The 15,326-nt window shown below is 50.2% G+C and overlaps 1 pseudogene; it reads right to left on the bottom strand.

The window, feature by feature from the left end:
- LOC142988636 (bone morphogenetic protein receptor type-1A-like) overlaps window positions 1–14,336 on the bottom strand; it is an 18,475-nt pseudogene extending 4,139 nt beyond the window's left edge.
- Window positions 14,337–15,326: the final 990 nt, after the last annotated feature.

Raw genomic sequence — 15,326 nt, 5'->3', positions numbered from 1 at the left:
TGTGTGTGTGTGTGTGTGTGTGTGTGTGTGTGTGTGTGTGTGACAGGCCTGAACCTGAGCCGAGCTCAGCAAACACCCTCTCTAAGTCCCTGTTATCTACTTCCTGTGCTGGAAGCTTATCACACACACTCTGCTCTGCCCTGAGGTGATAAACCCCACCCGTCTGCTCCACCACACACACTTAAACAAACACACCATCTGTAAATACAGCCTGACGTCAGCGCTGAAGAGTCAACATGAGCCGTCTGCAGCACCCTGAGGGGTCCAGGTACTGGGACGGCTTCACTGGGGGGGTTCTGATCTCACAGGCTGCTCCTGTGGGGTTCATCTTCATCATCATCAGTGCAGCTGCTGTTCAGCTGATCAGCACAGAGACGACTCGCATCAGATCCTCCTCAAACAGCCATGTTGGTCAGCGCTATGCTGCCGCCACGCACCGGCCCACAGGCCAGGAGGGCCCGCTGGCCTACAGACCTGCTGGCCCACAGACCAGGAGGGCCCGCTGGCCTACAGACCCGCTGGCCCACAGACCAGGAGGGCCCGCTGGCCCACAGACCAGGAGGGCCCGCTGGCCTACAGACCCGCTGGCCCACAGGCCAGGAGGGCCCGCTGGCCTACAGACCCGCTGGCCCACAGACCAGGAGGGCCCGTCAGGAGGAGTCGTTTGGTCCAGCCTACAGTAGCCAGTGGTTCTGGACGTGGTTCTGGACGTGGCCCCTGCTGGTCCTGGTCCCTGTGCGAGCCGTGTGACTCTGCCCCCTGCCAGGCGCTCAGAGCGCCGCCCTCCCACCTCCTCACACAACTTTGTTGGGTTGTTCCTGTGTTGTCATGGTGATGACTAGCAGCTTGTTAAACAGAGCCAGGCCCTCTGCAAAACCCAATCACCATTAAGTTCAATTCTGATGTTAGTTTGTTCAGACAGACAGACAGACAGACAGACAGACAGACGGGCCGACACCATGAGAAGTTGAACGAGGAAACAAACATGATGTGAAACGGCCAGAATGTGTCCGGAGGGACTGAAGGATGTTTCCGGAGAACAATGAGTGTTTGGAGCGCTGAGCCCGGCCGCCAGCTCGTACGCTGCCATACAGGAAACAGTTCATGTGCAGAGAGGAAGTGAGAGTGGCAACAATCAGCTCAACAGCTTCCTGTGGGGAGGAGAGGAGCTGCTCACTTTCCTTTGTGTTCAGGACCTCAGACTACAAATCATCTCCTGCTTTACATGAACACAGATTTAGAGCTGAACAGGCCTGGGTTTGATTTATTGATCCTTTTGTGGCTGAAACCAATCAAGTTCCCCTGTCAGCTGAGGAACAGAACATGAAGAAGTCACTGAGGCTTCATGAACCACCTTCATCCTCTGACCCTCTGGCCTTTAACCCTTCATAGTAACCTGAGTGATCTCTATGTGTGGAGCAGATCTGAGTGTAATCAATAATCATCAGTTTTAGATGAAGATCCATTCATCCTTCACTGAATCAGATCCATAGATCCATCTCAGCTGCATGATGCTGCTGATCACACACACACACACACACACACACACACACAGAAACAGAAGTGATCTGTTTCTATGACCTCACTAAGTCTCTACACAGTGATGTCATCCTGGGCAACATGCTGAGTCAGAACAGAGCAACATGCTGTGATAAAACCAGAGAGAGGGTGTGTGTGTGTGTGTGTGAGGTCATACTGTGACCTTGTCTTTCTGTCTCTCTGATAGGTCAAACCAGATGAACCTGGAGCTCTGAGGCTTGATGGATCCATCAGGGACAAATATCTACAGTGATCTAATCAATAACTCTGTGATTGATGGTTCTTACCGTCAGCGCCGAGGCTCAGCAGCAGAGCGGCTGCAAACACAGCCAGGCAGAGCGACGCACCCGTCATCCTGGTCCTGGACCTGGACCTGGACCGGACCGGGCTCGGTGAGGCTCTTGGGCCGATGGATCAGGATGAGCTGGAGCTCCTGGACCCACAGGAGCTCAGGCTGGAGGAGGAGGAGGAGGAGGAGGAGGAGGAGGGGGGGGGGGGGAGCTGGGTAGAGATCACAACAGCAGGTCCTTGTGGTTCTCAGAGGCTGCATGGATCAGGAACCCTGAAGAGCAAAGACAGAAAGTTCATCTGTGAGAACCAAACACAGCTTGGATCAGCACATCGCTCTGCGTGAGGAAGAGGAGCACACAGAGCCGCTCCTTCACCGAGTGAGAGAGGAACCACAGCCCTGTTGTTCTTTAATGACATCACAGCTTCATGCTATTTAGTTATGGCAAGAGGTTTAATCACTATTTACATTTAGATTACATTAAAGACTGATATGATCAAATATGATATACAAGAGAGAGAGGCTGGGGAGACAGGGCGAGGGAGAGGCGGGGGGGGGGGGGGGGGGGGGCAGGTAGAGGGAGAGACGGGGGGGGGGGGGGGAGACAGGTAAAGGGAGAGACGGGGGGGGAGAGACGGGGGGGGGGGGGAGACAGGTAGAGGGAGAGACGGGGGGGGGGACAGGTAGAGGGAGAGACGGGGGGGGAGAGACAGGTAAAGGGAGAGACGGGGGGGGAGAGACGGGGGGGGGGGGAGACAGGTAGAGGGAGAGACGGGGGGGGGGACAGGTAGAGGGAGAGACGGGGGGAGAGACGGGGGGGAGACAGGTAGAGGGAGAGACGGGGGGGAGAGACAGGGAGAGGGAGAGAGAGGGGGAGGAGACACAGGGAGAGGGAGAGAGAGTTCTCTTAAATCTTAATGAATAAACATCTCAGACTCATCTGGAGGCTAAAGGAGTGAGATGTTCCTGAAGTGTAACTTTCACTGGTGTCTCCTCGTGTTCAGACTCGTCTCTGCTCCTGGAGTCAAACAACAAAGTTCCCCCAGCAGGAGGGAGCAGACAGGGACTCATACTGAGCCTCAGACTGAGCCTCATTGTGTCTCCACACATGTAAACATCCACTCCCCTGCTGAGGCTTTGGTCTGTGTTTCATTGAAGTGTAGACCATGTGGACACCTGAGACAGGTAGCTCGTGGTGTCTTTGGGACAGGACCCGGCAGGCTCGGGGACTGACCCGTGTCCTGTCTCCTCTGTTCTCCATGTGGCGTAGATGCTGGCTAGCTGGATGCTGGCTGAGTCTTGAAGAAGCGTTGGCCCTCAAAGGAATGAAAGGCTCTATTGTTGACCGTCCCACCTGTACAGAATCAAGGCCCTTATGGGGACGCACTGAGGCGTGGCCGGCCCTCCCAAGGGAAGAAATCTGGGGTCACGGCGCTCTAAGCATGCTGGGAAATGTGGTGGGATAGAAACCCGAGCAGAGCGCTGAGACTGGGCAGAGAGGCAGAGCTCTATAAAGGCTTTATGGAGCCTTCAGGGGATCATAACTTCTCATTTGGCAGCAGAGGGAGCAGCTATAAAAACATGTCCACTGATCTCACACTGGGGACAGCATCAGGCTCAGCACCACCAGGATCAGCTCCTCCTCACCCCCGGCTGGGGTGCAAGCTGGAGCCTCAAAGACCACTATGGCTCAGAACATCACCATCATCATCTACGTCCCTGGGGCTCTCATGTGTCCCTGGTTGCTCCAGATCAGATGATCTGTCCAGTGGTGGAGGTCTCATTAATAATCCATCCCTAATGCCCCCCCCCACACACACACACACACAGTCAGACTGCGAGGGTCCAGACATCAATAATCAAGACTTAATGCATCTGCACATGTAAACAAAGCAAAGCTGCCTGCTGATTGGACGGCTGGTGGGGAGAAACAGCTGCTGAGCTCTACAAACAAACACACTAATGAGGGAGGTGAGGATCACTTTGGGGTGTGTGTGTGTGTGTGTGTGTGTGTGTGTGTGTGTGTGTGTGTTATTTATATTATATTTGAATAAAAATGTGCTAAGGACCTGCTTGTATCTATTTTTTTGTAATTTCAGCTTCATTACTCATTTTATAAAGAAATCTGAGGAATCAAAGCTGTTTATGGACACACACACACACACACACATACACAAATCCATTCCAGTTTCTTCTCCTCCCACTTTCACCTCCTCTCACTCCTCCCTGTCTCACCCTCCTCCCTGTCTCACCCTCCCCCTGTCTCACCCTCCTCCCTGTCTCGGTCTCCATGTGCTGTTTTCCTCTCCATTCCCTTCTTTTCCATGTTAATGTCTTCCTTCTTCCTTCTTCCTGAGCAGCTTTGGTTCTTTCAGTCTTCTACCTTTCCCCGTCTGCTCCTCATCTTCCCCTCCCTTCTCCTTTCTTCTCCCCCCCCTCCTCTCTCCCTCTCTCTCTCCCCCTGGCTCTTGGCCCTGTGCCCTGTCCCCTGGAGGGGCCCCTCCTTGCAGGCGGGCCTCTGGGTGCTGTGTGTGTGTGTGTGTGTGTGTGTGTGTCGGCGCCCTGCCCCACATGCCTTTCAGGGCCTGAGAGCCTGCAGCCCAGACTTTCTGGCTCCACTGCCATTGTTTGCTTGGCTGCTCTGCTGCTGGTCCTGGGCACTGGATTAGCATAAGAATACTCAGAGCCTCTTCCTCACTTCTTACTGCGTCTTCTGCCTCTGCAGCTTCAAAGTGATTGACAGGATTATTTGACCTCTGATAAGGGCAGAGACACATTCTTTTAGATTGATATTAAAATGAATGGGTTAAGATTGATCAAAGTAAAAGGGCTGGACTCTGTGATCACTAACTGATCTTCTACTATTTAATGATCTTCATCTCCTTCACCTCTGACCTCAGTGTGTAGATGTTCTTCTTCTCTGATGGACCCTCATGGATCCATGTTGTTGTTTCTTCTTCTACAGCACAAAGTTCTGCCCTCCACAATAAAAGCTCAGCGTATCTCCTGGATTCACTCAGTGAGCTGTGTGGTGATGTAATGAGGCTCACTCCTCCTCACATCTCTGTTCTTCTTCTACTGTTTGTCCTCACGACGCCCTGCATGTTTATCTGCTCTACATACTCTCAGCTGCCTTATCACACAGCTGAGGACTGAGGAGAGAAGGACCAGGAGGTTACTATAGGATAGAGATCCATGACAACATACTGAGGGCTCCGGGTCAAAGGTCAGAGTTACTATAGGATAGAGATCCATGACAACACACAGAGGGCTCTGGGTCAAAGGTCAGAGTTACTATAGGATAGAGATCCATGACAACACACAGAGGGCCCCGGGTCAAAGGTCAGAGTTACTATAGGATAGAGATCCATGACAACACACAGAGGGCCCCGGGTCAAAGGTCAGAGTTACTATAGGATAGAGATCCATGACAACACACAGAGGGCTCCGGGTCAAAGGTCAGAGGTCCATGAGGTTCATGAGGTCCATGAGCACCCTGATAAAACTCCATCTTTACTTGTTGAGGATCAGTGGTTCAGATATTTGGTGTCTGGTTGACCGTCACCGCCATGGCTGCTAAATCAAGACGTACTGATCTATGGTCACTGTGAAGGTTCCAGATGAATCAGTGCAGCTCTGATAAAGACAGGATGTCTTATATGAGATGCTGACTGACAGAAGGAGCTCAGTACAACAAGAAAGAAAAGTCAAAGACATGTATTTCCCTCAGGGTTTAAGGGGTTAAAAGTACAAATACATTTAGGTTCAGCAGAACTTCAAGCCCCAGTGATGGACAGCTGGTCAACCAAACAGTGCTGTGATCAGAGCCCAGCAGACTGAAGTACAACAAGCCAGCATGAAGGAGGATCACAGAGTCTGGAGACACGGCTGAAGGTGGAGCAGACAGTGTGTGTGTGTGTGTGTGTGTGTGTGTGTGTGTGTGGTCAGAGTGGACTCAGTCAAGGGAGACCCAAATGGTTTCATCCACTGTGCTGCCTTGGAAACTGGAGCCAGACCACAGAGCAGTCAAAGGACCACACAAGCATGTAGGTAGGTGTGTGTGTGTGTGTGTGTGACAGTATGAGTGGAAGTTTGACTTCCAAAGGGTCCACTGAGTCAAAATGGGGGAAAATAGGTGCATGTGATGGGTAGGTTCAGGCCTGTCCCTGTCCCACACACACAGACACACACACACACACAGACACACACATACACACACACACACACACACAGAGACACACACACACACAGAGACACACACATACACACACACACACTTCCTGCTCTCCAGGCTGGTTGTTAATCATCAGATGACAGCTGCAACGACCCAATCAGAGCCTGCAATTAACAGGCAGGAAGCCACCTGATTGGCCGTCTCTGCCTGTAGCCCCGGGCTCAAAGGTTAATCTCCTCACAGTGCTGGGGGAGCGGGGGACAGGGGCTTGATTGGTGATTGGTAATCAACTTTTAAGGGGTAATCACGGGTTCCCCAACACAAAAAACCTTTGTTTATGCTTTGAATGTGTGTGTGTGTGTGCGTGCGTGCGTGTGTGATTGTGTGCCTGCCTGTGTGTGTGTGTGTTTGTGCCTGCGTGTGTGTGTGCGTGCTAGACACAGAGGGAAACTTAATGGAAGAAAACAGTGATGTTTTACATGTGACCACAATAAACATCTTACAGACTTCACACACTGACTACAGGGAGCTGAGCTGGAACAGCACTCTGTGTGTGTGTGTGTGTGTGTGTGTGTGTGTGTGTACCTGGCTGGTGGCTCCAAGGTAGAAGCGACTGTGTGTTGATGCTAGGCGCCATAGGAAGTTGTAGTTGTGTTGCAGAGGGAGCTCTCTGGTTGAATCAGACCTGAGAGAGACGACAGGATGATCAGAGATGAGAGACAGGTCAACCATCATTTCATCAGCTCACAGAGAAAACAAAGTAAACTTCATCTGACCTCTGAATTCCAAAATCAACAGAGTTGCACCAATACCATCATCATCATCATCATCATCATCAGGCCTTTAGACACCTGGTGTAGACTCTTGGGCAGCTGGTTGAACAGAACCCTACAACCTTAATTAAGACTCCTAGAACTCTTTAAGACTACAATGACCTTCAAGGTCCCCAAACTTCCTTCCAAGAACAAAACAAACCCCCTCATGTGAGACGGCTAAACACACTTCAAGCTAGAGAACCTCCGTTTAGACACTAAGACCATGACTAAGATCTGAGCTCTGGTCTCAGGGTTCCTCCTCCTTAGACTCCTTGACCTCCCATCACCTGCTTGATGTTCCTGCTTCACAAGCAGATGATGCTTCAGTGGAGGACAGAGGAGACATGAGTCCTGAAGAAGAGCAAACCAGACTACATGGACATGAAATGCCAATCAGCTTGGGTGAGGTTTTGCTGGTGGACCCTTCAGCAGGGTGGAGGGTTTGAAGCCCACTCTTCTGGCTGAAGGACGGTCACATGACTCCACCATGCTGCTGCTAAAGCTAACACTCAGCTGGAAAATTAAGTCAACACAGCGCTGAAGACAGGACCAGTGGGTCCAGTGTGTGTGTGTGTGTGTGTGTGTGTGTGTGTGTGTGTGTGTGTGTGTGTGTGTGTGTGTGTTCAACTCCTGGGAGGAGGGGGGGGTTCAGTTATAATAGAACAGACGAGGAGAAAATAGATGCCCGAACACGGGGGCTGAGAGCGGTCACGAGGTCAGCCAGAAACAGCTGCTGTCCATTTCTGTGCAGCATGCACACACACGCACACACACACACACACGCACACACACACACACACACACAGGGAAAAACAGATCTCTCTCTCCCACACGAGGCTGAATTGAAACACAGAGCAGCCCCCCCCCCCGCCCACACACACACACACACACACACACACACACACACACACACACACACACACACATTACATTACGAGCATTTAGCAGACGCTTTTATCCACAGCGACTTACATTACATTACCACCCAGTAAGTTACAGAGGGGGGAGCAATTGAGGGTTCGGTGCCTTGCTCAGAGGCACCTCGGCAGGGACTCGAACCGGCAACCCTCCAGTTTCCAAGCAGAAGCTCTACCACTGCCTCCCACACACACCTGTATCTCACCTGTACACACTCAACAACACACACATAACACAAAATATGACTTGCTTGACAGGCAAAGATGTTTGAGCTTGTGCGTTGTGATTGGCTCCCTCATGCACGTTTGCTTTGACTGGGCTGAGTGATGACATCAGTGCTGACAGAGACTGTGTGTGTGTGTGTGTGTGTGTGTGTGTGGGACTCTTAGCATCAGAACACACATGTGCTCTGTGGTGTGACCCAAAGGTTAGGATGTGTGAGAGAAGGTTCAGAAACTCTCTCAGGCTCTACAGACCTGAAAACAAGCTGGTGGAGATTTAGAGTCCAACATGAAAACCTCAGACTCATCATTACTGTTATAAAGGATCTATCAAGTACTGTGTGTAGAGTGTGTGTGTGCTGGTGGAGGATCTCCATGACGACATGATGTTCCATCTGACGAGGCTTAATGTGTGTGAACGTGGACCTGTCTCACCCTGCTGGGAGGGAGACAGCTCTGTTAGACCTGAGCTGACAGGGGGTCAGGGAGGAGCAGTCAGGGGTCAAAGGTCAGGACAGGAGGTCAGGGATCAGTGTCACTTCAGAGGGATCAGTGCACCTATGAGGCAGGAGGATTAGAGAGAGGAGGAGAAGAAGGAATGCAGAGCTCTGAAGACCATGAAGACCTGGGCCATGTTCAGGTCTCATGTGATCCTGATCTCATTGCAGATCAACACAGAGCCAATCACTTATCAATGACTAATGCCTCATTTAGAGAACAGCTGTTAAAAAGGAGATGTGTCACATGACGAGTTCATACCTCCACCAAGGACAAATACTTCCTGGATTGAACCGGATTAATGCTGTCATCACCAGACTGATCGAGTTCATTGATTGAACACTGTTGCAAGTTAGAGCAACATCATCAGTGCCAGAAAAGGAAGGACCGCGTCTCCCAGCAACCATCACTGTCTGGTTGATGATGCCAGCTTTCCAAGAACTCTAAATGTCTCCATGGTTTCACGCCTCAGGTTCTAGTGTGACTTGTGAAAAGTAGGACTTTATCCTTGTCCAAAGCTTTTGTGATGTTTCAGCCTAAACACTGAAACATGCGAAGCTTCACGCTCACGCTGAGTGAAAACGTTTGAGAGGGAGAACCTGCTGTGAGGCCTGTTGTGGCTCTAAATAAAGATCTGACTCCGTTCCTGTGGTTTGGTTTCCTTCAGCTCCAGAGGAATGCTGGCGTGTTGGCTGCCCTTTGCCGTGTCACATGACCACGTCTGGGCTTTTTTTTTCAAATCACTCAGAGCCACAGATAATCAGATTTTCGCGGTGGATGAAGAAACGGAGGCGGAGCGAAGCCGACCTGTTCCCACTTCCTCCATTAGGACGAGGGAACGTCTCTCCTGTGTGGAGCTGAGCTGAATTATTCACCATGATGGGCTGGAGGTATTTAAAGAGGGGATCAATACCATTAAAGGACAAACTGGAGCCACTGAGAGACAAACATGAGGGCCGATTCCACCTTCCACAGGGTGAGGAAGAGGAGGGAAGTAAGAACACATGGAGCCGCTGCAGCACACAGAAACACTGAACACACAGCTAAGTCTTCATTCACTCATTCACCTCACTGTCAGACTGGAAAAGAGGAATGCACACAGAAATGCAGGTTTGGGTTGTTATGGCAACTGAGAGAGAAATGTTTGCAGTCTTTCTCCTGTTCAACCAGATCGGTGTTCCAGATGTGTTTCCAGCTGGTCAGAAACATTCCAGAGTCTGGACCCTCAGCACCACACACACACACACACACACACACACACACACACACACACACACACACACACACACACACACACACACACACACACACACACACACACACACACACACACACACACACACACACACACACACACACACACACACACACACACACGTTCCTGGTTTGATTCTGGTCTGTCTATCAATTCAACCAATGGAATTATAAATCCTTAGTAATATTTGGTTATTCTTGTGTGTTTGCTTGATCATATCTTTCCCCAGCTGAACACCAGGACTCATTCAAAGAGTTCAACCATGCAGCTCCAGTCCTGATTTCTGCTCTCAGGTTGGGACGTCTGGATGAGAATCATGGCTCTGTGTGCTCAGCTCCCATTTACTGCTTTTATGTTTCTGCAGCAGGGAGGACATATGGAGGAGGAGGAGGAGGAGGAGGAGGGTGGATTGCATGTTTTCCCTCCCTGGCTCAGCCACTCTGTCTCCAGGCTGCTGGGGGAGGAGGAGGAGGGAGGAAGGCCAGGCAGACAGAGGAGAGCGCTGGAGATGTGAAACCTGATCTCCTGCCCCACCTCCTCCCTCCCTCCATCCTTCCTTCCCTCCCTCCTCCACCGCTGCCACCTCGCCAAAGAGCCTCCCAGACTCCCTGAGTAATCTGATCCTCAGGCTCCGAGACTGGAAACACACTCAGAGAAAGACGGGTAAGAAGAGGAGAAGGAGGAGGGGGGAGGAAGAAATGGAGAAAAAGAGGGCAGGGAAAATGGAGAGAGGGATAGAAATAGAGCAGGGGAGAGAGAGAGAGCGATCCCTGAGCTCTGGAAACACTCCCAGGAGAAAGAAAACAGAGGAGAGGACAGAACAGAGGAGAGGAATGGAGAGAAAAGAAAGGAGAAAAGAAGAGGAAAGAGAGCTGCAGTTGAGCTGCGGTGCCTGGAAAGAGAAGCTGCGTCTCCATTTTGGTGAACAGTCGATCCATGAGTCTGACTGCCAGAGACAAAGATACACAACTCTACAGTGCTGCCAGTACACACACACACACACACACACAAACACTTTTCTAGGACCCCCATACTCCACATGCCCTGTGACTCTGAGGACCGTGACTCTCACCCGTGTGCTGTGACTCTGTGCTGTGACTCTCTGTGCTGTGACTCTGTGCTGTGACTCTGTGCTGTGACTCTCTGTGCTGTGACTCTCTGCTGTGACTCTCTGTACTGTGACTCTCTGTGCTGTGACTCTCTGTGCTGTGACTCTCTGTGCTGTGACTCTGTGCTGTGACTCTCTGTGCTGTGACTCTCTGTGCTGTGACTCTCTGTGCTGTGACTCTCTGTGCTGTGACTCTCTGTGCTGTGACTCTCTGTGACTCCATGACGTGTTGTCTCATTAATGGCGTGATGCCAAATCTGAAACCAGACCAAAAGCCAAGACGCAGCGTTCACACAACAAAGAAGCTGCTACACTGATGTCTAGCTAACTGCTAACAGAGCTCCAGAGGGCTGAGCCTGACCAGTAGGCTGAAGTGTTCTCCATCTGTGAGGTGGCTGTGCTCTGTGGACACCGGTGTCCCTTATCACTCCCTCTTCTTTAACAGCTCTGTAGCATCATGAGTGTTGTTCTGGAAGACTAGGATTCTATTCCCGGCTCATGCTGAGCTGCACTCCAGCTGGTTATCAGCCCAGTTAGACTAATGCTTTAGACAAACCAGCAAACATTTCAACCCTTCACAGGTTGTTGAGCAGCTGCTTCACAGCCTGGTGACAGGAGAGCCGTCTGCTCCCAGGACAGAGCAGGAGGCCCGACTACCAAGGCAGATAAAGGTCTGAGGCCTCAATGTCACCAAGGTGCCTCACTTCTGATCTCACTGTCGCCAGGGTAACTGATGCTCCACAGCTAGCCCGGTCCAGAGCGGCCTCACTGGAGCTTAGTGAGGCTGACATATGAAGCTCTGCCTCCTGACCAACCAGCTGCTTTGTTAAACAGCGTCACCGTACCTGCAGGATCCCCTTGGCGTATCTTTAGGGGGTCTCCCCGTAAAGGGCGGGGCCAGGAGGCGGAGTCAGGATATGTAAATAGACGCGGGCTCAGCTTCATCTCCCCGAGGAAATGCTTCATCAAAGAATGGTAAAGAATATAAAATATTAACAATAGGGCGCGCACGCGCACACACACGCACACACACACACACACACACACACACACACACACACACACACACACACACACACACACACACACACACACACACACACACACACACACACACACACACACACACACACACACACACACACACAGGGCAGCAGAGATAAGATGGCGTCTGCGTCCTTGGCAGTGATCGTCCTCCTTTTCTCTCATTCTAGACATTCAGATGTTTTGGGAGGAACTGACGAATCCTTCAAGACGCCTGACACACAAACTACAGGACAGACAGAGTTCACATGTGTGAAGGAAGACAAGGACACACATGACTGTACTAACAATACCTGCTCAACTAGTCTCTCTCTCTCCCTCCCTCTCTCTCTCCCTCTCTTCTGGAATGTACAGCTGTCTGGCATATGGATAATAGCAGATTTTCATTTCCCCTCATATGTCCCCCGCCTCCATCTTGTCTCTGAGTACGTCTCTCCTGTCTGTGCCTCTCTTCTCTATCTGGTGTGTGTGTGTGTGCGTGTGCGTGTGTGTGTGCGTGTGTGTGCAGACTGAACATAAAGCTTCCAGAACATGAACGACTTGTACTTCAATGCCTGAGACGATGTTACTATGGTAACAAGCATCCCCACCTGGAACTGGCCGAAGCCCCGATTCCACATGACATCGTCTGTTTCCTCCTCTGAGAGAAGAATAAAGTCTGCAGCCAACAAAGTCACCCAAATCATTTATGAGTTTTTCTGGATAAACAAAACAAATAATGAATCCAAAAAATGTGACTTTTAATCTTAACCCTCTATTACTACCCTTCTATCTGCAGCTGCTCATGGACACCAGAGCAGAATGGAGAGTTTCAATCCTCTGACAAAGGACTAAAACAGTCAATTATAACAATAGAGTTGATTAACTTCTTTATCAGTTACAGCCCGATCAATATCTATCAGTTTAGGCCCCAAGGCTGAGCTCAGCATGAGGTTTCAGCTCTGCATCCTCTTCAATCAAAGCTCACCTTCATCCCCAAAATGCATGTTTGTGTTCTTCAGACGTTGTTAGCCCTTAAACATCCCTGTCACACAGACTCTCCATGGTTACTATGGGGTTAATGATCACAAAAGGGACACCATCTTTATCCAACACAACACATCCATGAGCAGAAGAGTTCACGTGGAGGAAAACAAGAAGAGGATCAATAATGTAGGAATGCTTTCAGATACCTTCACCTCCACCTCACCCTGAGAGCCCAAACACATCTGGGCTCATTACCAGCTCAATGATCAATGAGTACCTAAGTTAAAGTCCTTACAGCAAAGTCTGAGGCTCCAATCAATCATTTAGTGAAGGAAGTGTCCATCCCAACCTTCCACAGTGATGTCATCACAACGCTCCAGCTGGTAGAGGAGAAACATCAAAGGCATTCAAGTTCACACAGAAATGAAATGTGGGGTTTTTACTGAAACGGATGGATTGAATTTTAAAGCAGATATCAGTCAGCCGGTTGATCTTTGGGTCTTTGATGGTTTCTGGCCCGACCCTCCAGTAAAGATCTGACATGATGGATTCTATATTACATGTAAATATAAAGTCACAAAGTCTAACATTTACTTTGCTCAACTTCTACTTCCTGTTTATTTTCTACCTTTCTAATTTATTTCACTGCAAAAGTAATTGAATTAAGTTGACAACAGCCAGAAATACAAACTTGATCCAGATGATCTTAGGCCAGATTAAGCGCCGCACTGTGACTTTGATCAGAGATGAAATCAAAACAATGAGCAGAGACCAAACCAGCGGTGACGTCACCGGTCACGTGACGAGTTTGAGCTCTAATTACAGGTGAGCTAAGCTAGCCCCGGAATGTGGCTAACGAGCAAGCTAAAGCTTTCTGCACACAAACAGCAGTAAACACGACCTGACTGTGACTGACTTTTATAAGCGTCATAGTCAGACTCAGTCAGACTCAGCCAGACAGTTTGTTGTTACAAACCAAAGGCCAAACTAACTAACTTTTTTCCACGAAAGCAGCCACGGGTCCGTCTACCTCCTGGCGCCACACAAACAAAAAAAAAATCACTTCGGCCAACCTCGGTTGTTTTTGTGGACTTCTCCCCTAATAAACCACGATATTACAACATTACTATTTCATCATAAATATAGACAATTGATGGAGGTTCACAAAATCAAACTTTGAACGCTCTTATGATTTTTTTTTGGTTCCCAACAAATCATCACCGTGACGCATTCCAGCCCAGAGAGGAGTCTGGCCCCAGCAGATAGACGGAGCCCACAACAACTTTTAGCGGCTCACCTTTGGGCTTTGCCTCTGCGTGTCCCGGGAACGCGGCTCTGCTCTCCGCGCTACTTCATCCTCTTCCAACAGCGCAAGTTCCCATGACAAAGCCACGACACAAACCACTTAGATCCCCGCGTTTGCTGCGTGTTTGTGGGACTTTGAGGCGCCGCGTCGGTCGGTCGGTCTGTCCGTCTCTTCGCTCCGCTCCGTCTGCTCCTGGACGAGCCGAGCACAGATCCTCTCTGCTCGAAGAGAGGATCACTCTGACACGACTCTGAGCTCCTCACCCTGAGCTCCTCACTCTGAGCTCCTCACCCTGAGCTCCTCACCCTGAGCTCCTCACTCTCAGCTCCTCACCCTGAGCTCCTCACTCTCAGCTCCTCACTCTGAGCTCCTCACCCTGAGCTCCTCACCCTGAGCTCCTCACCCTCAGCTCCTCACTCTGAGCTCCTCACCCTGAGCTCCTCACCCTGAGCTCCTCACTCTCAGCTCCTCACTCTCAGCTCTTCACTCTCAGCTCCTCACCCTGAGCTCCTCAACCTGAGCTCCTCACCCTGAGCTCCTCACCCTGAGCTCCTCACCCTGAGCTCCTCACTCTCAGCTCCTCACTCTGAGCTCCTCACTCTCAGCTCCTCACTCTGAGCTCCTCACCCTGAGCTCCTCACCCTGAGCTCCTCACCCTGAGCTCCTCACTCTCAGCTCCTCACTCTCAGCTCCTCACTCTGAGCTCCTCACTCCTCACTCTTCTCTGCATGTTTTCATAGATGTCACCATAGCAACGAGCCTGCTGGAGTTCACCAACTCTAATTTATTATATTACATAGTTTATGCTTTACATGTACAAAGTTCTTTCAAATTTGGTGGTATTTAATGTACATTGTTATTTCATTCATATTGTTATGCGATTGTTTTAAATTTTATTGTAATCATGCATTTGATTTTTTACGAAAATCTTTTACTTAAAAAACAACAAACAAAGTACTGTAGATGTTTATAAAGGGAGGAACAGAGGCGGGGTGAGAGCTCCTCAGACGGAGTGAGAGCTCCTCAGACGGAGTGAGAGCTCCTCAGGAGGAGTGAGAGCTCTTCCTGTTTGGACCTCTTTGTTTCCAATCACATCTTAATGTCATTCAGACACCCACATGCTTTTATTTTGAAATTCAATGGAAAAAAACGTCCCCGGCGCCACCTGGTGGAGATTAAAGGAACACCAGGCC

The sequence above is a fragment of the Genypterus blacodes genome, unplaced genomic scaffold (assembly GCF_046128005.1).
Source record: "Genypterus blacodes isolate CSIRO-AG114 ecotype Tasmania unplaced genomic scaffold, CSIRO-AGI_Gbla_v1 ptg000338l_1, whole genome shotgun sequence".
Classification (NCBI taxonomy): Eukaryota; Metazoa; Chordata; class Actinopteri; order Ophidiiformes; family Ophidiidae; genus Genypterus; species Genypterus blacodes.
Note: the sequence above shows the minus strand (reverse complement) of the source record. Positions and strands in the feature narration are given on the sequence as shown.